This window comes from Lepisosteus oculatus, chromosome 16, assembly GCF_040954835.1.
Source record: "Lepisosteus oculatus isolate fLepOcu1 chromosome 16, fLepOcu1.hap2, whole genome shotgun sequence".
Lineage (NCBI taxonomy): Eukaryota > Metazoa > Chordata > Actinopteri > Semionotiformes > Lepisosteidae > Lepisosteus > Lepisosteus oculatus.
This window is the reverse complement of record NC_090711.1, coordinates 19005993-19030115: the sequence shown is the minus strand read 5'-3', so window position 1 is coordinate 19030115 and position 24123 is coordinate 19005993. Positions and strand designations below refer to the sequence as shown.

The 24123-nt window shown below is 49.9% G+C and overlaps 1 non-coding gene and 2 pseudogenes across 1 annotated transcript; all 3 read left to right on the top strand.

Moving 5' to 3' along the window:
• Window positions 1-1435: 1435 nt before the first annotated feature.
• LOC138223422 (U2 spliceosomal RNA) lies at window positions 1436-1624 on the top strand. The gene has a single exon (XR_011181860.1). It is a non-coding gene; the product is annotated as a U2 spliceosomal RNA (small nuclear RNA).
• Window positions 1625-9700: 8076 nt separating this feature from the next.
• On the top strand, window positions 9701-9876 carry LOC138223488 (U2 spliceosomal RNA; annotated as a pseudogene).
• Window positions 9877-17383: 7507 nt separating this feature from the next.
• On the top strand, window positions 17384-17562 carry LOC138223492 (U2 spliceosomal RNA; annotated as a pseudogene).
• Window positions 17563-24123: the final 6561 nt, after the last annotated feature.

The window sequence follows — 24123 nt, the reverse complement described above, 5'->3', positions numbered from 1 at the left end:
ATTGACCTCGGATCATGGCCTGCACGAGGCTTTGGTTCTTTTTGAGGAGTTTGCTAAAGTGTCAGGGGCCAGACTGAACAAACAAAAGAGCAAGGTCAAGTTTTTTGGGTTATGGAGGGATAAGGAAAGAGGGATACAAGGGTTAGACTTTTGTAATGGTCCCTTGAAAGTATTGGGCATCTCTTTTCAAGACCAGGGGATGGTACATCAAAATTGGTTGCAAACTCTAGAAGGCACAAGGTTGAAACTGCAGCGATGGGGTGATAGGCTTTTAACCTTTGTGGAGAAAGTTGTAATATTAAAGAGAAGTCTTACCTGCTCTGATACATCTTGCCAATGTCTTCCCGATGCCTGCAAGATACAACAGATACCTTGTTAAAGTAACTTTGAATTACTATGGAAAAAGAAGTATAAGTACATTAAGCGTATTGACATGTACCGTCCAATTGAGAAGAGAGGTAGGGGTATCCCAAATATCCCTGTCAAGCTTAATTGTCTGTATGTGACGGGGTTATGTGCCGCTTTAAGTCAACCAGTAACGCACAGCTCTCAGTTTTTTGCGAGGTTTTGGCTCTCCAGCAGCATGCGACACCTTACTGGCTGGAGGAATGATGTCCCGCATGGGGAGGACTTACCGCGGCATTACAGGCACGCAGTGTCCTGGGTGAAGAGTCATCTGACAGAGGAAGATCCTCCTCTGTCGAATCACAGGGAGCTGTACCGAGCTGTGATGGAGCAGGGAGAAGCCACGATCGTTGGCAGTGTTGCCGCCGAGACCTGGAGAAGAGTCCAGCCCAAAGGCCTGCGGCTGGATATGCTGGACCTGAACTGGCTGGTGGCTTGGAAGAGGCTTCCAGTGCGGGACGTTTTGTATAAACAAAAGCTTACCAGGCAGGCCGGATGCCCACGAGCGGATTGTCAAGCAGTCGAGTCGGTTGAACATGTTTTTTGGTTTTGTAATTTTGCACAGAGTGTGTGGGGGAAGTGTTCATTTTGGTTGGAAATGTTGGAGACAGGTTTCAAAATCAATCTGGCGACCATAATGTATGGTGTTGGGGGGAGGGGGAGAACAAAAAAGGCTGCTTTTGTTTTATGGTTTTTGATTAGTTGTGTTAAATTAGAATTGTGGGCCGCCAGAAATGTGTTAGTCAAGAAAGGGGTGTTGCGGAGTGTGGGGGGTGTATGGAACAAAGTTGTGTGGGATGTTAAATGCATGATAACAGCTGATTTGCGTAATTGGAGCTACCATGCAGTAAAAGAAAAATGGAAATCCCTAATGGATATTTAGAAAAGAAAGGTTGACTCAGGTTTTAAATAAGGGGGGTTTTTGTTATTGAAGGGTGTGTGCTCATTTGAATAAGGGGTGGGGTTATGGTGATGAGTGTATTGAAGCTTGTTTTGTTATGGAGAACATTGTTGTGATTATGTGTTGATTATGGTTGTTTGTGATGTATTTTGCAATAAAAAAAAATATGTTCTTATCAGTTTAATATCTGATATGTCCCCCATTGGGGGACCACATATTAAACGTATTTTTGGAACAGGGAGCTGGATCAGGAGCTTGCTCCGTCCTCTCCACGCATCGGCCCGGTATTGCAGTGCCTCCGGGAGCGGTGCACCACCTTCTCTCAGCGGTGAAAAGACAGACGTAGGTAGCAAGCAAGCAAGCAAGCAAGCAAGCAAGCAAGCAAGCAAGCAAGCAAGCAAGCAAGGTGGACTGGAGCTCCTTCTTCTCCGGTCTCGTCTCTCGTCCATCTGTGTGTCTCTGCGTCTGTCTCTCTCTCCCCCTCCCCGTCTCCGTTCCCGTGCTCCCTCTGTGTGCTTTCCCGCATCTCGACTCTCTGGGCAAGCAGGCCGGCCCCCTTTTTGGCTCCCGTTTGTTTTCCCTCCAAACAGTTTTTTCAGCCATTTCCCAGGGAGGCAGGCGTGGTGTGTGTGTCCGTGTGTCCCCGTCCTTGCAGGCGTGCCCCTTTCGACAGCCAGGCGTTTTCCCTCCAAAAACTTAGTATATCCACCTTTTCTTTCTTTTTTTTCGGCAGGCAGGCAGGCGTGTGTGCGTGTGCGCATCCCCGTCCCTCCCTCCCGAGAGAGAGAGAGCTGCCCCTTGCCTCTGCCCGCCGGTGCTGGCGCTCGGCTTTCGTTTGCAGCTGGTTGGGCACAGCTGCTGCCGGTTGGAGGTGCCTAAGCTAAGGAGGCTTAACATCGGTACTTGAGCACATGTTTTACCCCATCATGAGAAAGTGGATTAACCTGCTGTACACAGGTAGCAACAGCAGAGTAATGGTTAATGGCAATAGATCACGCCCCTTTGAAGTCTGTTCAGGGGTGAGGCAGGGCTGCCCATTATCCCCCTTGTTATTAATTTTGGCTATGGAGGCCTTAGCCTGTGCCTTGCACCAGGATCAGGCCATTAATGGGATACCAGTGCCTGGAAGTAGGGGAGGAGAGGTAAAGACATCTCTATACATGGATGACGTCACCCTGCTCATCTCTGACAATGCGTCAATTAGCAGAGCTCTGCAGTGCTGTGATCGGATCTCTTTGGCTTCCTCCGCAAAAATTAACACATCTAAGAGTGAGATTTTTCAGAACTGGAGGGAGCCAAAAGAAGGACATGATCTCAGGCTGCAAGAGAAGAGAATTAAGGTCCTGGGGGTGTATTTTGGAGAAGAGATGGGAACAGTAAATTGGCAGAACGAATTGCCAATCGTAAACAAAGAACTGATGCAATGGAAGGACCGAGACCTCACCATGACAGGGAAGGTGCTGGTCATCAAAGCCAAGCTCTTGCCTGTCTTGAATTTCCTGGCTTCTACCTTCCCAATCCCACACCGTGTTGCGGCGGTGCCGAGGAGATTGATGTTTCAATTTCTATGGGGTGGAAAGCAGGAAAGACTCAGAAGGGAAATGTACAGGCCGCTACCCTCAGGGGGAAGTCTGTCCCAGATATTGCTACGAAGCTGCTGTGCATTTTCCTGGCCTCTGTGCTGAGAGGCTTTGCAACAGCACCTGCAGCGCGTACCTGGACTTATTTTTCCAGGCTCTGGGTAGGTAGGGAGGTGTTCAGAGTGTGGGGTGTCAGACCCAAGCTGGACGTCCCACTCTGACACATGCCCTGCAATTTATGGGACAGTTAAGTTTTCTAAGATCTCACCCAATTGGCCATATTCCCCTCTGAGATGTCAGCGTCCAAAAACTGGAAGATTTTGTTGCACCCCAGAACAATAGGCAGACCCCTGTGGGCATTTTAACATCAGCCCAAACAAGGAAGGTGTGGAAACACACATCCTCTAAATTTCTGTGCAACATTCACAGAGATTTAGCCTGGAGTGTCATCCACCAGTGCTTACCGGTACGAACTTTCTTGTACCGTAGGGGCCTCACCCCCAGCCCTCGCTGCATTAGGGTGGGCTGCGGCGAGGAGGAGACTGTGACCCATCTCCTGTGGTCCTGCTTTTTTGCTAAGGCCTTCTGGGCACAGTTTGAAGATTGGTTGCAGGCTCTCTCGCCCCAATTTACCCTGAGCGCTGCTTTCGTCATATACGGCATCTCTCCTGTCAAACTTCCTCCTGACGTGTTTGACAGGATCTGGGCCGTGGTGAACAGTGGGAAAGACGCCCTGTGGAGAGTGAGGAACATGGGGCTGTTCAAAGGCATCGAGGTCCCAGTCAAGGCAGCAGGTAGCCTGGCCCTGTTCATCACCCGAGAGAACTATTACCTCAGAGATCTGTGGAGAGAAGGGAGGGAGGAAGCAGAAAATCTGTGGGAAATAGAGAGCATAGGTCAATATCTCAAGAAACTGTGAAAAACATTATCACGTTTAAGTTAGAATGTGATTTGCACCAGAAAAAAAAAATCGTTGCTATGTAACTGTTACCGTGTCAAAATGTAATGAGATGTGATCATATATACTGTTTTAAGTTTGTACATTTATGTAAAGCTTTCTGATTTGTGATTTCCTGTATTTTTTTGTGAAAAGAAAATAAAGTTCTTAATCGAAATCGGCTTGTCCGCAGCTTGGTCTTGGCCGGGGGGGAGAGAGAGACAGGGATCGCGCTTCAAGGACTTTCCTGGAAGTATTTACTTAGAGGTGGAGATTTCCGGCCTTTTTTTTCCCCCACGATGGAGGGAGCATCAAGAACACGAGAAGGACGAGTGAGGCACGCTGTGCATTTTGTGCTATGGGCTGGAGGTGAAAAGACAGAACTGGACTCAAGGGATACCTTTGAAGAAGAGGTGCTGTTCAAAGCCTTGAAGTTGGAGCCCGAGGATATCTTCTGTTTGCAGGATTTTCCTGGTAAGAGGTTCTTTGATCTTTCGTTGTATACTGAAGATCTAGCAACGAAGATATGGAATACTGATAATTTGAGGAAGGATGATAAGCCATTTGCGGATTATATAATAGAACCCCTCTTTGCCCGGGAATTGAGAACCTTAACGATGCTCAACCCGTATGTCCCAGAGGAAGATGTCGTTTTTTTCCTGAAAAGGTTCGTTGATATACAGGGATTCGGGACTAAAGTGATTGATAGGAAAAGAGTTTGGACAGGGAAGAATCGGTATAGAGTGAGACTCCGCTTTGATGCAAATTCCCCGGATGGTCTTTTACACCCCCCAGCAACCTTTTCGATTGGCTCTAATAATGGCTACTTATATTACTATATACTATATTATGGACAGCCTTCAGTATGTAGACACTGCAGGAAACCCGACCAGCGTGCTATTGATTGTAGGGAAAAGGTATGCAGGAAATGTGAAGGAGTGGGACATTGGATGGCTGAGTGCACAGAGGAAGTTATGTGCAACCTGTGTGGGGGGTGGGGCACACGTTTAAAGACTGTGATAAAAGAAAGAGGAACTATGCAGAGGTTGTACGTGGTGCCGCGGAGGCGCATTCAGTCTTAAGCGCTCCGGAGAACAGGCATGAGAACGGAAGGGGATTTGGACAGTATGGACATATCTGTGAGTGTTGAAGTGGATAAAGAACAGACCCAGGCAGAAAGTAATCAGGGGAATGTACTGAACGTAAGCCCTTCTATGGACAATCAGGAAGCTGAGACTTCAAGAGGTGTGCCGGGATTAGAGTTAATGAAGAAGGCAGTGGATGAAATAAGTTGGGGGGACAGAATGGAGGAAGGAGAGGGGGAGGAGATTCATCAGAAGTGTAATACCAAAAGGAAACATGGGGGATCGGAGGAAGACCCGGGTAAGAAGGTAGGAAGAAGTACGGAAGGTTCAGAGATGTGGCGGGATCCGTCTGAGCAAAGCAAAGGCATTGCAATCCCGATGCCTACCTTGGAAGAGAGGTGGGAAGGGCCAGCCTGCGTGTCAGAATCATCTGTCACCATTGGATTCATCCCTGCAAACGCTAACGCAAGACATCAACTTACCTGGTGGAGTGACTGAGAAAGAGAAAGAGGTTTGGTTTGAAGCATGTTTACCTCCAAGTTTCAGGAGGTATTGCAGATGGGACGACGAAACAGCAACTGTTGCATGGCCTGAGTCCTTTGACGGGTCTGTTTTTGGGGAAAAGGGTATTAATTTAAGACCGGTAGTGATTTCGGGTGAAATAAATACATTTCAGATATATGCAGAAGACACTAACGAGCTGCGAGTAAAGAGGTATCAATTAGAAGATTTAGTGAGGGAATGGGTGAAAGGTAGAGATAGTCGAGGCTAATTTCGAACAGAAAAGAAATAGAAGGCGGGAGGGTGCAAAGGTTAAGTTGACTGTCCCCAAGGAGATCCTAAGTTCATGTAAGATGGCAAACGGGAATGTAGTATACCCTACTGAAGCGGGGGGCATTGGGAAAATGTTAAGAGTACAAAAATGTAAAAATAGAAGCGGAAAAAAACTAGAGAAAAGCTGACAGGGCTGTTGATAAGTGGGACAAGTGAAGAAGAAAGTAAGGAGGTGTTTATACGGTTCATATTTCTCGCAAGAAAATGGACGAAGGTAGGATATTGTTAAACCAATTTATCTATGATGAAGATTTTAACACTTAACGTAAGGGGTTTGAGGGATAGGATTAAAAGAGCAGCAGTTTTTAGTTATTTGAAGTCTTTAGAATTTACTGTTTGTTTTTTGCAAGAAGTGCACTTAAAAAATAACAGGGATGTGGAGTTTTTCACAGGCAAATGGGACAAAGGAACTTCCAGATGGAGTGTGGGAGGAGTCCATTCAACGGGCATCGGAATTCTGTTTGGGACACACGACTTTGCAGTGGAAAGAAGTGAAGTGGGCATGGCCGGTAGGCTAATGAGTGTTGATGTTGTGGTGAGTGGAGTGAATTTCCGGTTTGTGCGTGTGTATGCTCCGGCAGTGGCAGCACAGCGCTCTGCCTTTTATGCGAATTTGGCCCCCTTTTGTTTAACGAATAAGAAAGTGGTTATGGGAGGAGATTTCAATATTGATTTGAAAGATAAGGACAGCCCGGACGTAAGGTGTATGCACAAACTGTTAGGGCAATATGGTTTGATAGACCTTTGCATCAAGAGACTTGGGGATAAGGAGTGTTAACATCTCCCTTTTGGCATTCTGATCATGACATTTTGATGGGTGAAATTGCTGGTACTGGTATTAAGTTTGGAAAAGGGTTCTGGAAACTTAACACTGAGATCCTAGAAGATGCTGAATATAGGGAACTAATAAGGAGGAAGGTGGCAATGTGGAAAAGAACAAGGTGTATGCAATCTTCCATTTTAAAGTGGTGGGAATCAGAAACAAACAAGGGAATACTGTATGAAAAGACAGATAGCAGAAAGGAAAGAAGGGAGAGTATTGCAAGAGAGTTTGAACCGTCTATATGAGAAAAGCAACTAAGGTTTACCCATTGACTTAGAAGAGATTTATACACAGAAAAAGGAAATTGAGGGACTACTACGAGAAAAGAGCACGCAAATATCTATTTAAGTTACATATAGATAAATTGCAGTACTCGGAAACTTGTTCAACATTTCAGTTCAATTGTTTGCGGAAAAGGCAGAGAAGGAGGGTGATGGAGGGGATACAGAATAATTCAGGACAGTTGGTGTCAGATAGAGATGGAATGCTAGAAGTGGCACTTGAGTTTTACCAAGAACTTTTTACAGATCAGGAAATAAGAGGAAGCAGTGCAAAGTGTTGGGAAAGGTGTCACAAACAGTGACAGAAGGAGAGGCTGAGCATAGAAGAACCCTACTTTAAAGGAATTAAACGAGGTCAAGAGTGACATGAAAAAGGGTAAGGTGCCCGGTGTCGACGGCATACCTGCTGAGTTTTGTTACGTTTTGGGATGAGTTGAGTGACGTGCTGCTTCAGGTTATGAATGAGATTTTTAAAAAGGGGCATATGGGGACTTCGATGAGGACAGGGATTTTAACATTGCTGTTTAAAAAGGGAAGGGCTACTGACTTAAAGAATTGGAGACCGTTGACACTTGTGCACGGACTACAAGCTTTTTGCCAAAGTACTCGTGAATAGACTAAAAAGGGTACTGCCATCTGTTATTGGCATAGAGCAAACGTGTGGGGTTCAGGGTCGAAAAATAAGTTGGACCTTACAATTGATAAGGGATTTAATAGCTTGGACAGGACAAAGGGAGCTGTCTCTTATGTTAGTAAATCTGGATCTGGAAAAGGCCTTTGACAGGGTCTCCCACTCTTCCTTGTGGAAGGTGATGGAGCGGATGGGGTTTGGCCCAACCTTCATTAGATGGATTCAGACCTTTTACACAGAAGTGGGAAGTAAGAGCTTAATAAACGGGTATATTGGAAATATGGTTTGGCAGAACTCAGGGGTAAGGCAGGGATGCCCTCTTTCTCCTTTGCTTTTTATCATTTACATTGAAGCCTACGCCTGTTTAGTGTGTCTAGACCCGAAAGTGGAGGGGATATTGATACCTGGGGGTGGTGGACAAAGGGCCAAGATAGCCCTATGTGCTGATGATTTAACTCTGTTCATGTCTTCCGACGCTGGAGCTTTTCGCTGCGGCTTCTGGTGCTAGGTTGAATAAAGAGAAGAGTAAAATCAAATTTTTCGGGAAATGGAGAGACAGGCAAGATAGAGTGAGTGGACTTCAAGTCTGTAGAGATCCAATGCGGATACTGGGAGTTCACTTTAAGGAAGGGGATGCGGCCAACTATAACTGGCTAGAGAAATTGGAAAAGGTGAGAGTAAGACTAGGCCAGTGGTCAAATAAAAGTTTGACTCATATAGGTAAAGTGCTTGTAATCAAGATTGAAGTTGTCTGTCTTGAGTTATTTGGCAGCGATATACCCGATATTAAACAGATATTTAATGAGACTTTTTGGTTCAGATGGGGGAAAAAATATGAATATATAAAGAGAACTGACATGTTTAGACCTATTGGGAAAGGGGGAAGGGGAGTTCCAAACTTGCCTATGAAGATTAACTGTGTATTTGTGGTTTCTTTGTGTGTTGCTCTTAAAACACCGTTTGTTCACGCATCTCAATACTTTGTGAGGTTTTGGTTAACCAGGAAATTAAGAGGGATATTTAAATGGGACAATAAGACCCCCCACGGTGAAGACTTACCTTGGCACTACCGGCACACCACGGTGTGGATCCAACGACACGCAAATGGGGTAGAGGCTGCATTGCTGCTCAATCACAGAGTATTGTATGAAGAAGCTGCAACAAAAGGACAGAATGGAGTTGGTTGGTGGATTGCCAGATGAAGTATGGGGTCAAATACAACCCAAAGAATTGAGCCACGAATTGATGGACCTGAACTGGCTCATAGCCTGGTGCGACGTTTTATATAGGCACAAATTGACCTTGCAGAGAACATGTCCTAGAGCACTATGTAAACAGGAGACCATAAACCATGTATTTTTGGAATGTGAGTATGCAAGAAGGACGTGGGAAATGTGCAATGTAGTGTTTGAGAAATTGGTACCGAGATTTGGAGTTACTCTGCAAATGATATTGTACGGAATAAAGAAGGGTACTTATCCACGTGGGGTTGGTTTAATGTTATGGATATTAATAAGCATGGTGAAACTGGAATTATGGAGAGCACAGAATAAGTTGGCCAAAAACGGGGTACATACAAGTGAGGTGGGTTTATATAACAGTCTCTTGTACAGAATTAGAAATGAGTAAACATTGGATGTAAGGAAAAGGGGATACCATGCTGCAAAAGAAAGGAAGGGTTTATTTGTTTACTATAAGGCTTGAAGTGACTTTTAGAAGACAGGGTTACAATTGCATAAGGGGTGGGATTATGAGGGGAATGGTGGAAATGAATAATGATGAACTGTGATATTGATTTGCTGTGTATTGTTTTTGACCGAATTGGTATTAGTGTAACAAAATTATTGTACTGTTTGTGATTTGAATTTGATTGTTGGAATAATTTGAATAAGGGGTGAAAATGTAAATAGGGTGACATTGTGGGGGGAATTGTTTTGGGAATTGGGAGGGGACACTGGTTTCGGTTATTTAGCATAATGGGTGGGATTATGGAGATGAGAGGGGTTTGGGGTTATGTAGTGGGATTTGAGCAGATTTGTTTTGTGTTATGATTTTGTTGAGTAACAATTTTGTTGAATGGGAATTATTGTTAGAAAAAGGAAGTGCTTAATGGATCTATTGCTTTTGTATTATGCTTGGGTTTGTGTTATAAGGTTGGTTGTCTGATTTATGACTAATGTGAATTTTGGTTGTTTGTGATTTGTTTATGTTTATATTTGAAGGTTTGCTTTTCGTAATAAAAAAAATCTGTTCTTATCAGTTTAATATCTGATACATCCCCCATCGGGGGACCACATATTAAACAGATTTTTGGAACAGGGAGCTGGATCAGGAGTTTGCTCCGTCCTCTCCATGCATCGGCCCGGTATTGCAGCGCCTCCAGGAGCGGTGCACCAACTTCTCTCAGCGGTGAAAAGACAGACGTAGCAAGCAAGCAAGCGAGGTGGACTGGAGCTCCTTCTTTTCCGGTCTCGTCTCTCGTCCATCTGTGTCTGTCTGTCTCTCTCTCCCCCTCCCCGTCTCCGTTCCCGTGCTCCCTCTGTGCGCTTTCCCGCGTCTCGACTCTCTGGGCAAGCAGGCCGGCCCCCTTTTCGGCTCCCGTGCGTTTTCCCTCCAAAAACGTTTTTTCAGCCTTTTCCCAGGGAGGCCGGCGTGGCTTTTTTGTGTGTGTGTGTGTCCGTCCCCGTCCTTGCAGGCGGGCCCATTTTGACAGCTGGGTGTTTTCCCTCCAAAAAAAACTTAGTATATCCACCTTTCTTTCTTTTTTTCGGCAGGTGTGTGCGCGCGCGTCCCCGTCCCTCCCGAGAGAGAGCTGCCCCTTGCCTCTGCCCGCAGGTGCTGGCGCTCGGCTTTCGCTTGTAGCTGGTTGGGCACAGCTGCTGCCAGTGGGAGGGGCCTAAGCTAAGGAGGCCGGGCGGCTGGCGCCCCCTGCGGCTGCGGTCGTTGTCGGGCCATTGACAGAAGATCAAAGAGCAGGGCCCCCACCCGGGACTGGCAGGAAGGCAGGCAGGCAAGAGAGAGGGGGAGCAGAGTCCCGCGGCAGGCCTCTGGCTGCAGGGAGGCCGGCAGCTGCGCGGGTCCCGGGCTCCAGAGGAGTCGGCCTGCGCCACCGTGCGCCAGCGGAACACCCGCGCGTCGGTCCGCGCCTTTGTGGGCATCGCTTCTCGGCCTTTTGGCTCAGTTCCAAAAAGTATGCGGCTTGACCGCGACTTGACGACTGGGCTGGGGGGACGAGATAGCAGCGACGGAGAGGAGAGAGGAGAGCGGCGGTGGCGGCGGCAGCCTTTTTTTTCCTGCGACTTACCAGAGGGAGCTGTGGAGCGGAGAGGACGGAGGGATGGAGCCGGCTCCCGACGGTCCTATCATTACGGCAGGGAGGACCCTGGCCGGAGAAGAGGGTAGAAGACCTGGAAGAGGACCTGAGAAGAAAGGAGGGAGAGTTTGTGGCAGCTGGAGCTTCGGTGAGCAGTGTGGCGGGAAGACCATTAAAGGGCCCTGGTGGCAGAGAAGGAAGACCTGAAAAAGGACCGGAGAAGGAAGGTGGGAGAAGCTATGCAACTGCTGCTGCTTCATCGAGAAGTTCGGGTGGAAGACCATCAGAGGGCGCTGGCTGCAGGAAAGGTCAGTTCCGGCACACAATTCGGTTTGTGCAGAAAGCAGAATTGGGGGAACGGGCCTTGAGAGACAGGGGAATCTTCGGTGACGACATAGTTCGTGGAGTTTTCGGTCTAAGCCCCACTGATGTTTATTGTTTACAAGACTTTCTGGGAAAGAAAACGTATGACTTGTTTCTTGTGAATAGAGTGGTCTGCCACAGAGTGTGGGAGATGGCGAAGGCTAAGAGAAATGAGAAGCCCCTGAGCGATTACATCATTGAGCCTTTGTTTGTGAGAGAAAACAGGCCTTTAGTCGTTCAGATGTTCAATCCCTACGTGCCGGAAGAGGACAGAGGTGTGACTGAAACGGTTTGTGGATGTAACTGCAAAAGGCGTAAGAATAAATGACAGGAACGGCTATTGGTCGGGGAAGTTCCGGTATTTTGTCCGTTTGAGGACCCTTAGTGCCCAAGAGGATGGTTACCTGCATCCTCCTGCAATGTTTTTTATTGGGGTTAACCGGGGTTATATGTCAACTACCCGGGACAGCCACTAACCTGCAGGAGGCGTGGAGGAGAAGGACATTTTGCAGCCAACTGCAGGGAGACAGTCTGCAAGCGATGTGGCAGGGCGGGACACCAGGGTGCTGAGTGCAAGGCGGCGAGGACCTGCAACCTGTGAGGGGTGGAAGATCATTTGTATAAGGACTGCCCCTTTAGCCACGATTCGGTAAGCAGGGGAGCGGCAGGGGGCGTGCCTGAGGCTGCTGGGCCTTGCTCGACCATTTCTGTTCCAGGTGCAGAGGATAGGGAGGAGGAGACCAGGGAGACGGGGGAGATGGAAGAAGAAACGCCTGGGGGACTGACAGATGACGATGGGCAGAAACCGGTGGCAGACCGAGAAGCTGAGGCCAGAGAACCCGCTTTAAGCTTGGAGGTAGACCTGGAGGAGGGTTCTGCAGTGGTGGAGGACATAACGGATCGGACTGCCAGAAATTTGGAGACCATGCATTATGAACACTCTCCAACAGACTATGGGGGAAAGGGAGGGAGAGCAGTGAGGAGGACTCTACCCCTGAGGTAGTAGCAGAGACAGCCCCTCAGACTAGCCCTGAGCCTGATAAGCAGGTGGAGGGAGATCTGGGGCATAGCAAGCGGCCCTGTGGGGCTGTAGTGGTTATGGCCGCAGTGACAGAAGACTTTTTAGTGGAGCAAAAGATAGATGAAGAGGGGCAGATTGATCTGTCCTCTTGCCCCAGTTTGTCTGCATTAGTACAGGAGGGTGTTATTTTTGAATTGGATGGTAGAAACCTCATTAAGATCACGAGTAGGAACCTTAACACAGCTATGGACGCACAACAAGCTCTGCTAGACATACTGAAGGACAGGGAAAATCAAAAGGCAGGAGACATGGCCAAGAGGGACCGTCAAAGACGGTATGATGACTTGCGCCGTAGAGTGCGACAGTCGGGGAGCCTCTACAGACTTGACCTTGAGACCTCCAGTGCTTTCCTGAAGCATTCCACCTGGTACCGAGAAGAGTGAGATACCCCACAGGGTTTTGAAAAAAATCAAAGAAATCCTGAGACAATTTGGTAGTGTCAAACCTAGTTAGTTTTGACCAGAGCGGAAGGGAAGTGCTGGGAATGGGTCTCGAGGGAAAGAAGGAGGACGTGGTAAGGTGTGCATATGAACTCCAGGCCTATATCAAAGAGGGAGAAGGAAAAGTCCAGAAATCCTGGACCTAATTAGCCAAAATGACTAGCAGCTACTCGACTTTGAATGCCTAGCAAGACCTCACCTGGGGGGGTCCTCCACCCCCCAGCGTCCTTCTACACTGGGCCAAACAGGGGTTATCTGAGCTATTCCGGTCAGCCTAAAACATGTAGAAAATGTGGTCAGGAAGGTCATTTGGTGGTGGACTGTATAGAACAGCTCTGCAGACGTTGCGGGCAGGTTGGGCACGCGGCAGTGGCTTGCCGGGAGGCTATGGTGTGCAATCTGTGTGGGGAGCAAGGCCACCCCAAGAAAATTAAGACCTTTGCGTCCGTAGTCGCAGGCGGGGGAGAGGAGCAGGCCAGACCATCAACGAGAATGAGGAGGCGAGACGACGGTGAGGTTTACCTGAACGAAGGTCCTGCCCCCCAGGAGGCAAACACTGAGGCACCGCCGCAGGACTCGGACTTGGAGCCCCAGGTGACCCTAGCAGATCTTCAGGGCCGCCTCTCTGGTCTGCAGAAGCAGAGGTAGACTGAGGAATCCGGGAAGGAAGAATCCACGGAACCTGGCTGGGTGATACAGAAGAAGAGGAGAAAGAAGAAGACGAAAAGGGTGAGAATCGCCTCTGACGAAGACAGCTCTGAGGTGGCACAGAAAAAGTCGAAGGAGAAAAACATCCCGTTGGAGGACGAGGCCGGAATGGCAGACGCTGACCGCTCTGATTCCGAGGGGCAGTCTCAGAAGGTGGGAGACACTTACTCAGACGTGAGTCAAGGAATGGAGGAAGACTCAAGTTCTGATGAAGAGTCATTGGGAAGTCCAGCTGAGGAGGAGAACAACGACCCTCCGAAAGACCCAGGCCCGGCAGAAGGAGGGGAAGAGGAGGTGAGAGCCAACTTACCCGCGAAGATGGGGGGGCAGTAACCGCCGTCGACTCTGTTGCACGCCCCTGGGACGCAGTGCCCGGGGATGGGGCGATTGGGTTTGACTCTGGTTTGCAATTAGTGAGACCGCCCGATCCGGATTCGGACTCCTCAACGGCCCTCAGTGGTGTACCGGCACCGGAGGAGAATTCTTCCGTGGGCTTCTCCCCCATGATACCTGACCTGGAGATGATGACGCCTTGTGGAGAAAGATCGGAGGGTGACCTGGAGGGCCTCCTGGGTCCAGGGTTCTGAAGACAACCTACTGAGCGAGAGAGATGGGAACCTACCCCCCGTGGCGGAGTGCACCCTCTGCTCTATCAACAGCAGGGGACTCGGAGACAAAAATCAAGCGTCTTAGCGTTTTTGAGTTTTTGGCTGAGAGGCGCTTCTCCTTTTGCTTCCTGCAAGAAGCGCATCTCGGATCGGAGACGTGTCTGAGTTTAGGAAAGACTGGCGTACTGGGAACTCTTGGTGGAGTGTGGGGGGTGTCCATTCCTTGGGGGTGGGGATCCTCTGTGGGGTTTCTAGTTTCTATCCGAGTGAGGTTGTCTCGGTAATTCCTGGGAGGCTTTTGGCTGTGGACGGAGTGTGGGAGTGTTTGCGCGTGCGAGTGATTGGTGTGTATGCGCCAGCAGATAAGCACCTCCAGGGGGCCTTCTTGAGAGAGCTGGAGCCACTCCTTTGTACAAATAGGGTGGTGTTGATGGGAGGAGACTTTAATATCGATCTTGGGGATGCGAGTGGCTCCGGCGCGAGTGGCCTGGGTGAGATTGCACAGCGGTTCAAACTGCATGACTGTTTTGATGCCTTCGGCCCGACCTCCAAGGCTTTTACCTGGAGCAACGGGCGAGGAACATTCCGAAGGCTGGACTATATATTCACCACCCTAAAGGGGGTGATCCGGACCAGGCAGGTGGTTCCAGTGTGGTGTTCTGACCACCTCTTACTGTCGGCTACTGTGATCTCTGATAGTTTCCGGCCAAGAGCTCAGTACTGGAAGCTGAACACTCAGGTTCTGTCTGAGGAGAAATACCTAACTCAGATAGTGGACCTGCTGTGCAGCTTCCAGAGGAAACAGTGGAGGTTTCCATCGGCGTTCCTCTGGTGGGAGGCCTGTAAAAAAGCCATCGCCAGGGCCTCCGTTCGCTATTGTAGGCACAGGAGATCTGTGGTTAAGGCGGTTCTAGCAAACCTGCAAAAAGAGCTAGAAGCCCTATACGTGGCCTTTAACGGGGGTGGTTCCTTCGACGCGGCAAAAGCCAAGGAGATCCGGCATGCCTTAAGCGAGATCTGGTCCTCACGAGCCAGAGATTTCCTGTTTAGGCTTAAGGGTGAACTAATAGAAAACCAAGAGAAGTGCTCGTCCCACTTCTTCAGCGCGGTCTGTGCACAGCAGGCAAGGCCCAGCTTCGAGGCGATACGCAAGGCGGATGGCTCAGTGGTGCAGGATGGGCCAGAAATGGAGGAGTGTGCCTCGGAGTTCTACAGGTCCTTGTTTGCGGAAAAACCCGTGGACACGGGCCGGTGGGAGAAGTGGTTGGCGGGCCTAGACAGGAGAACCAAGGTTCCCCTGAGCCTGGAAGGGGAATTGACGGCCACAGAAGTGAAGGAGGCCATGGCCGGCCTGCGCAGAGGCACTGCCCCCCTGGAGTCGCCTTCTGGGATACTCTACACCCCATGCTCATGGAGGTCTTTGGGGAAATACTGCAAGTCAGCGAGATGGGAACATCCATGAAGGTAGGAGTTATGTCTCTTATCTTTAAAAAGGGTGATAAGGCAGATCTGGAAAACTGGAGGCCGATCCAGTTACTCTGCACCGACTACAAAATCTTGGCAAGAGTACTGGGTAGGAGGCTGAGGAAGGTGATGCCAGATCTAGTCTGTAAGGACCAGACTTGCAGTGTAGAGGGCCGAAAAATAGCTTGGAACCTCCACCTCATCAGACACACGGTAGCCTGGGTAGAAGAACGGAATCTAGAGCTCATGCTGGTCAGCCTCGACCAGAGTAAGGCTTTTGATAAGGTCCATCATGCCTTCCTCTGGGAGGTACTGGCGCAGCTGGGCGTGAGCCACGTCTTCATCAGGTGGATCAGGACATTGTACAATGGAGCAGTGTCTCGTGTATGCATCAACGGGAGGTTGGGAGCAGGAGTGCCGGTCGGTTGTGGGGTGAGGCAGGGTTGTCCCGTCTCCCCTTCTTTACGTCCTGTACACCAAGCCCCCTCCTCCTAGCAATTCCCAAGGATCCCCTGATTGAGGGCATGGTGGTTCCAGGCAGTGGGGGTGAGCAGGTAAAAGTCGCAGCATATGCTGACGACATCTCCCTGTTCCTCACATCCGAAAGGAGTATGTACCGAGTACTTGAGCTGATGGAGGATCTCTCAGCTGGCACCGGGTCCTGTCTAAACAGGGACAAGTGTGCCATCAAGTACTTTGGCAAGTGGAAGGACAGGAGAGACGAGGTCGCAGGCCTCCCCCTGGAGCCGGGCCCATTAAAGATCTTGGGCATCCGATTTCACTCGGGTGATTCCGCGAAACTGAATTGGGAAGACAAGCTACGACGGGTAAATCAGGGGTTGGGCATGTGGCAGGAAAGGACACTTTCCTATACAGGAAAGGTCCTAGTAATCAAGGAGGACATCCTGCCATTGCTAGTGCATCTGGCCAGGGTGTTCCCCTTGCCTGCCAGCATGAGGAGGGATCTCGTTAGAGCAGTCTTCCGGTTCATCTGGGGCGCGGGTTATGAGTACATCGCCTGAGTGCACGTGTAGACCGGTAGAGGAAGGGGGAAGGGCCGTTCCAGATTTGCCCGCAAAACTGGACACCCTGTTTGTGTCCGGCCTGTGCAAAATCCTCCATGAGGACCCTGACCACCTGTGCGTATGTTACGTGAAGCTGTGGTTAGCTGTAATGAGGCACCTTGTGGTCTGGTCCAATAGGATGCTTAAGGCCGAAAGGCTGCCCCTGCACTACAGGAACGCTGTAAAGTGGCTGAAGAAATACCCTGCAGCCAGGGAGGGGAGGGTGTCCTTAGACCACAAGGCCTTATACAGGACAGTGGTCGCAAAGGCCAGCCCGGCAGTCCGGCAGTGGTTGGGGTCTCGGAAGAAGGCTGGCGGCAAATCCAGCCTGTTGGCCTTGACAACAGGTTAAAAGACCTCAATTGGCTGGCCAGGTGGAATCACATGCCGGTCCGGGAAACACTTCATAGTCACCGACTCTCGAGACAAAACTCGTGTCCTCGCCCGGATTGCTCGGAGATAGAGACAGTCATGCATGTTTTCTGGGGGTGCACTTTCTCACAAAGGGTAAGGAAGTGGAGTGAATGGTTGCTGGCGAGAGTGAGTGCGGATTTTAACCTGACCAGCCAGACAGTGCTGAAAGGGGTTCCGGGACCACGTAAGTGGAACTGCGAATTCCTTTGTGGCTTCTCATCAGTCTAGAGAAATGGTTTTTATGGGTGTCACGAAAGGACTTAGTAGAGCACGGTAAGGGGGATTCGCCAGACAATTTGGAAAGTTCAGCACGATATCGGGAGAAGGGTTAAATGGGATATTTCCCAGTGGGGCTTTTCAGCAGCAAAAGAACGCTGGAAGGGTCTCGTTTCTTTAGGTTAATTTCTGTTTTGTCTGGGGCTGTAGGTAACTGTTTTGTATGTATTGTCTTGTATCTTTTGTATTTTTGTAATAAAATCTGTTCTTATCAGTATAATATCCGATACGTCCCCCATCGGGGGACCACATATTAAACAGATTTTTGGAACGGGGAGCTGGATCAAGAGCTTGCTCCATCCTCTCCACGCATCGGCCCGGTATTGCAGCGCCTCCTGGAGCGGTGCACCACCTTCTCTCAGCGGTGAAAAGACAGACGTAGGTAGCGAGCGAGCAAGCAAGCAAGCAAGCAAGCGAGGTGGACTGGAGCTCCTTCTTCCCCGGTCTCGTCTCTCGTCCATCTGTGTGTCTCCCCCCCTCCCCGTCTCCGTTCCCATGCTCCCTCTGTGCGCTTTCCCACGTCTTGACTCTGTGGGCAAGCAGGCCAGCCCCCTTTTCGGCTCCCGTGCGTTTTCCCTCCAAAAAACTTTTCACCCTTTTCCCAGGGAGGCAGGCGTGGCTTGCGTGCATGCGTGCCCGTCCCCGTCCCTGCAGGCGGGCCCCTTCCGACAGCTGGGCATTTTTCCTCCAAAAAACTTAGTATATCCACCTTATCTTTCTTTTTTTTCCGGCAGGCAGGCAGGCGTGTGTGCATCCCCGTCCCTCCCTCCCGAGAACAAGAACAAAGGCCAGGGCTCCCTCGCTGCTCCTTTAACTCTTTCCCTCCTTTTTTTCCCTCAGAGATGACAGACAAGAGGACACTGATCCGGTTCCATTGGACCAAGCAAACGGAGACTATGCCGACTGCGAAATCCTTCTTTATGACCTTCCTGCGAGGGATCTTGCAGTTGGTGGCCGGAAATCTGTACTGCCTCCAGGACAACAAGGCAGAGAGGTATATGGAGGCCTACATGGCCACGGACGCCTCGTATGAAAAGGCAACGAGACTGATCAGGGAGAAAGGTAAGACCCCTTGTTTCTCTGATTTCAGGCCAGAGCCTATGAGGAAGACGAACCAGAGGACCATTACGGTTTGCACATACAATCCCTATGTACCAGCGGAACGGGTAACAGCGTACCTAGGGAGGTATGTAACCGTAGTGGGAAAACCGACAGAGGTCAGGGACGAAGGCGTCTGGTACGGCAAACACCAGTACCGAGTCCTCCTGAAGGAGGACCCAGAGGGCGTCAACGGTTTCCAGCACCCCCCGGCTCGCTTCAACATCGGAGCCGACAGGGGGTACCTTTACTACCCCAGGATGCTGGATTTCTGCAGCAAGTGCAGACAGTCCGGCCACAAGGCAAACACGTGTGACATCGTCAGATGTCACAACTGTAACGAAGACGGGCACCTGGCAAAAACCTGCCGGGCAGCCAAAAAGTGCGACGGATGCGGCACCGAGGGACACCTCCTTCGCCAATGCAAGGTAAGCAAACCTTCTTTTGCGCAGGTGGTGGAAGCCGGCAGGCAGAAACCGGTCTCCAGACAAAGGGAGAGGGCTGAGAACAAAGAACCCGCACCTCCTCCGCAGAGAACTGAAACTGCCGAGGCCACACCCCCAGCCGCATCGGTGCCACAAGATGGCCGCCAGGAAGAGGGACAAGATGGCCGACCGGAGGAAGGGCCCTGGATAACTCCCAGCAAGAAGGGAAAGCGAAAGCGGGAGAAGAGACCCAGGGCGGATCCACCTTCGGAAGGACAGAATAAAAGAGTGGTAAGGTAACTTTCTTCCCTCGAGGCCCAGGAACAACCGGAGGAGGCGCTTCAGGAAATGGAAACCCTCCCCCCCCGCGGCCCAGGAAACGGAACCCCCCTCCCCCAAGTCCAACGGACAACAGGAGGAGGCAGCCCAGGAAGAGGTAACCCCCTCCCCCGAGGCCCAGGAGCAACTGGAGGTCCCCGAAACTCCCGGAGAAAGGAAAGAAAGGAGTCTTCCCGAAGCGGTGGCAGAGAGTATCCTCAAGGAAGACTAGGATTAGCCGCCCTGGAGCCCGGACTGATGGTAGGGCTGGACCTGTCCAGCATGTTTAATTGTTCCCCAGCGAGACCTGGAGGGAGCCCAGCATATCCCCCCCAGGACCCGAACAAGGAGTTACATCTAGGCTAAACAGTGCCCAGATGTAGATTCCCAGGTTTTCTGCTGTAAGTACAGAGAGGAGAGGAGCAGTTTGTTTCTTACAGGAGATCCACCTTAAGGATGAAAGTGACAAGCAGACATTCACCAGGGAATGGAAGAAGGGAGAATCATGCTGGAGCGTAGGAGGGGTCCACTCTTCCGGAGTGGGAATCCTCCTCGGGATTCTGGCTATCATGATCAATGGTCATCCATTGGCTCCTATCTGTCTAGGGAGTGCCAGATGGACATCTAGACTGCATTCCTAAGTGTCAGGAGTAAGTGACTCATATCTCACCTTGATCAACCAATCAGGGACTGGTAGGGCCAAGTAACCTGCGTGGGACTCTGATGCCCATGGAACTTTCAGCCAAAGAATGAGCTCAAGTTCCTCCAGGTAAAAACAGGCATCACAGAGCTCCAGGACTATTCTGGAATTTTAAGGAGAATTCCAGGGGTGGAGACAATTCCAGGGCAGGACGGCCCAGGAGCAGAAAAGCTCCCAAGGGCAGGACATTCTTGCAGCGCACCTCCTGACCATCCTGAGACTCAGCCCGGACAACCACAGAATGGCCAGTGTGTCCGAGTGCCAGAACTTTCCTCTGTTCTAAGAGTCTAGAGTGGAGGTTGCCAGAGAGTAACCAGAGGATCCACCCGAGGTTAGCACCAGCAGCAAGCCTCATGAACAGGTCGGAACTATGGACAGCTGAATCACTATTCAGAACTAACGCTTCATCAGGAACTAACCGATCCTCTTCCTGACCTGCTGGGACCCACAGTCATCTTTTCTCCTGTGAACAAACTCGTTAGTTTCAGCCCAAACTAACTAGCTGGTCTTCAGAGAGCAGCGCAGAGCATCAGCAGCTCCCTTCATAATCTCTAAGCACTTGATTAAAAGAATCAATTTTCGTGATTTATGGCAACAATTAATAAAAAAACCCTACAGAACTGGTGCCTTCAAAGAGCACACTACAAGTGAGATGGTTTCCTTTTGAGAAGTTATTTCAGAATGAAGTATAATTTTGTAGAAAAAAAAATCGTGCCAGTTATTGGAAATTGAACCAACAAGTTTTACAGGAGGCGAAATCCCAAAGGTGGATCGAGGCAGTGCTTAGAGATTATGAAGGGAGGAGGAAACTTTGGGTCAGCCGTGCACTGGTGGGAATCATGCAAGCGCACGATGGCAACAAGGAGATACTGCAAGATGCTGGAAGCCCGGAGGAACGCCATTGGGGTAGTCTCCAGCGTGAGCTTGAAGCACTGCACGCAAGGTTTAACCAGGGGGGCACCTTTGATGGTGAAAGAGCATCCCAGATTAGAGACCTGCTCAGGGATAAGTGGCTATAGTGGGCAAAGGCTTTCTCTTTCGGCTGTGGGGAGTTTGGAGGGAGGGAACAGAACACTGCTCACCTCCGTACTTTGGCTCAGTCAGGCGCCAACAGGAGAAGTCTGCGTCGGCGGCGTCAGGAAGGAGGACGGCACTGTAGCTACCGACATACCCGGAATGGTAAAGTGCTCCACAGGATTTTATCACTGTTCTCAGAGAAGACTGTTGACATCAGGATCAAGAACAAGCTCCTGTCCATGGTAGGAAAGGTGGTGGATAACCCTGCCGCACTGGAGGGGGCAGTGTCCGGGGCAGAACTCAAAGCCTCAGTGGTTTACCCTAAGGAAGGGCACTGTCCCTGGTATTGATGGCCTGCTGACGGATTTCTACAGGACCTTTTGGGGATAGGTAAAGCCCATCCTTGTGCAAGTCCTCAATGAGGTCCTGGAGAGCAGAGAGATGGGATATACCATGAAGATCAGCGTGGTTCTTCAAGAAGGGGGGAGAAGGAAGCCTTTGAGAGGGTACATCATGGCATTCTGTGGGCACTCCTACAGCGGAAAGGCCTTCCTGACATGTTTGTGAACTGGGTCAGGACGCTGTTTAAGGACGTGGAGTCCCGGATGTGTGTCAATGGAATGGTGGGAGAAGGTGTCCCGGTAAGGTGTGGTGTGTGACGGGGCTGCCCTCTATCCCTGCTCCTGTATGTCATATACTTAAAACTCTTGTTGGACCTATTGCAGACGGATACAGAGGTGGTAGGGATAAAAGTGTCAGGTGGAAGGGGACAGGAAGCAAAAATCACTGCATATGCGGACGGCATTACGCTCTTCCTGAGCGCAAAGAGGTTTGGGAAGAGTGTTGAGCACTGTGGAAGATTTCTCCAATGGCACTGGTGCTCTTCTGAACAGGAGCATGGTGAAGCTTTTTGGGACCTGGTCACGTGGTGTGGGATCAACAGGAGGACTGACGCAGACATCTGACCCAGTGAAAGTTTTGGGGGTCCAGTTTCATACCATAGACCCCTCAGGGCTGAACTGGGAGGCCAGGTTTCAGAAAGTCAGCCAGAAGTTGGGCCTCTGGCAGAAGAGGTCCCTTACCTAGGTAGGGAAGGCGCTGGTGCAGAAGATCGAGAGCTCACCCCTGTTACTCCACCTGGTGGTAATATACCTCCTACCTGTACGAAAGAGGGAGGAGCTTGTCAGGATGACCTTTGTGTGGGGGAATGCCTACGAGCACATGAAGAGAACAGACATGTACAGGCCAATCTGTGAGGGAGGAAGAAGAATCCCCCAACCTCCCGGTCAAGCTGGACTGCTCTTTTGTCTCTAATCTCTGCGTGACCCTGTATAATAACCTACCTCATCTGTGCAGCTGTTTTGTGGGCCTGTGGTTTGCGGCAAGTATGTGGCACTTGACTGAGTGGACCAATACGACCCCGAAAGCCGAGTGTCTTCCACTGCACTACTGTCACACAGTGCAGTGGCTGCGGATAGACCAGGAAGCACGACAGAACATTGAAATTGAATCAATTGCTATATAAGCTGGTGAAGACTGTGGAAAGACTGGCATTTCCAGGTGTCCAATGTTATCTGGCAGGAGGTGCAGCCCAGGGAACTGGATAATGGGCTGAAGGACCTGAATTGGCTCGGTGTGTTGGGTTGGTTGTCAGTTAGGGCCGTCATGCACGCCCGCGGATTGTCTAGGAAGAGTCAGTGCAACATGTTTTCTGGGAACACGGGTTTGCACAGTTTGGGATCAATGCAGGATGGTTAAACGTGGAGTGGAGGTATCGTCACCAGCACGCTCCAGAAGGCCAAGGCTGACATCATGAGAATGGGGTGGGGTGTATATAGATGGAGTTTTTCCAGCAGCAAAGGAGAGATGGAAGAATTTTATCACATGGTGTTGAGGGTTGTTTTGTAGGATTGCAATAGGTAAGGCATTTTTGTTTTTCATCCTGTTTTATAACAGAAAAAAATCCATTCTTATCCTTTTAGCCAAGATCTCCCAGTGTGTGGCATGACAGCTGCTGGGTGTCTTTGCTGGGGGGACAAAAAGGATGTCAGAAGAGACCCTTTTCTTCAAGAAGGCAACACCAGTCAAGGAAGAGGATAATAATAATAACTTACACTTATATAGTGCTTTTTCTGGACACTCCACTCAAAGCACTTTACAGGTAATGGGGACTCCCCTCCACCACCACTACCACTGTGCAGCATCCACCAGAATACTCACCACACATCAGCTATCAGTGGGGAGGAGAGCAGAGTAATGAAGCCAATTCACAGAGGGGGATTGTTAGGAGGCCATGATTGATAACAGCCGATGGGGAAATTTGGCCAGGATGCCGGGGTTACACCCCTACTGTTTTCGAGAAACACCCTGGGATTTTTAATGACCAGAGAGTCAAGACCTCGGTTTTACATCTCATCCAAAGGACGGCGCCTGTTTACAGTATAGTGTCCCCGTCACTACACTGGGGCATTAGGACCCACATGAGCCGCAGGGTGAGCGCCCCCTGTTGCCCCCCCTAACGCCTCTTCCAGCGGCAACCTTAGTTTTTCCCCAGAGGTCTCCCATCCAGGTACTGACCAGGCTCACACCTGCTTAGCTTCAGTGGGTTGCCAGTTGTGAGTTGCAGGGTGATATGGCTGCTGGCCAGGATACCTGAAAGGGACAGCGGCAACCAGAAAACAACAAGCCACCACTTGCATCTCTGTGGGTTGAGCTCAGGGGGTGAAGGTGGTTTTAATAAAACAAAACCTCAGAAGTTGCTTCTTTGCCTTTTGGCTAAGATCATGTGTTGAGTGGCCCGACCTTGGTCTTGGCCTGCTAAGAGGGTGAAGGAGAGGACAACAGAGAAGACTGCTGGATTGCTGAAAAAAAGTACTAAGACAAACAGCCACTACTAATCACCCTGGGTTGAAACCAAGCGTTTCCTGAATACATCAAGAATGGATGGTGAGAAGCTGTGAAATAGCAGCCCAGCACCCTCTGTCTCGTGAGGAAGAGGTGCACTTTGTAGTAAAGGATTTGGGAAGAAAGAAATGGATGGAGCAGGAAAGGTTTGAAAAGTCAGTATTGTACAGAAGTTTTTGGACTGAGAAAGGAAGAGATTTGTCTTCAGGACTTTTCTTCTAAAGGACTTTATGATCCATCTTTATCTCATGCAGTATGCAATACGATTTGGAGGAAAGCACAGGTTGGAAAGGACTCTGCTCCATTGAGTGAACAAATTGAACCTTCGTGTGAATTAAGGCCCTTGATTCAGCTTTTCAACCCATATGTATCCAAAGCAAATATTGTAGCTTTCTTAAAATGCTTTGTAGATGTTCAAGGTGCTGAAGTTAAACAGAGAAGGAATATGGACAG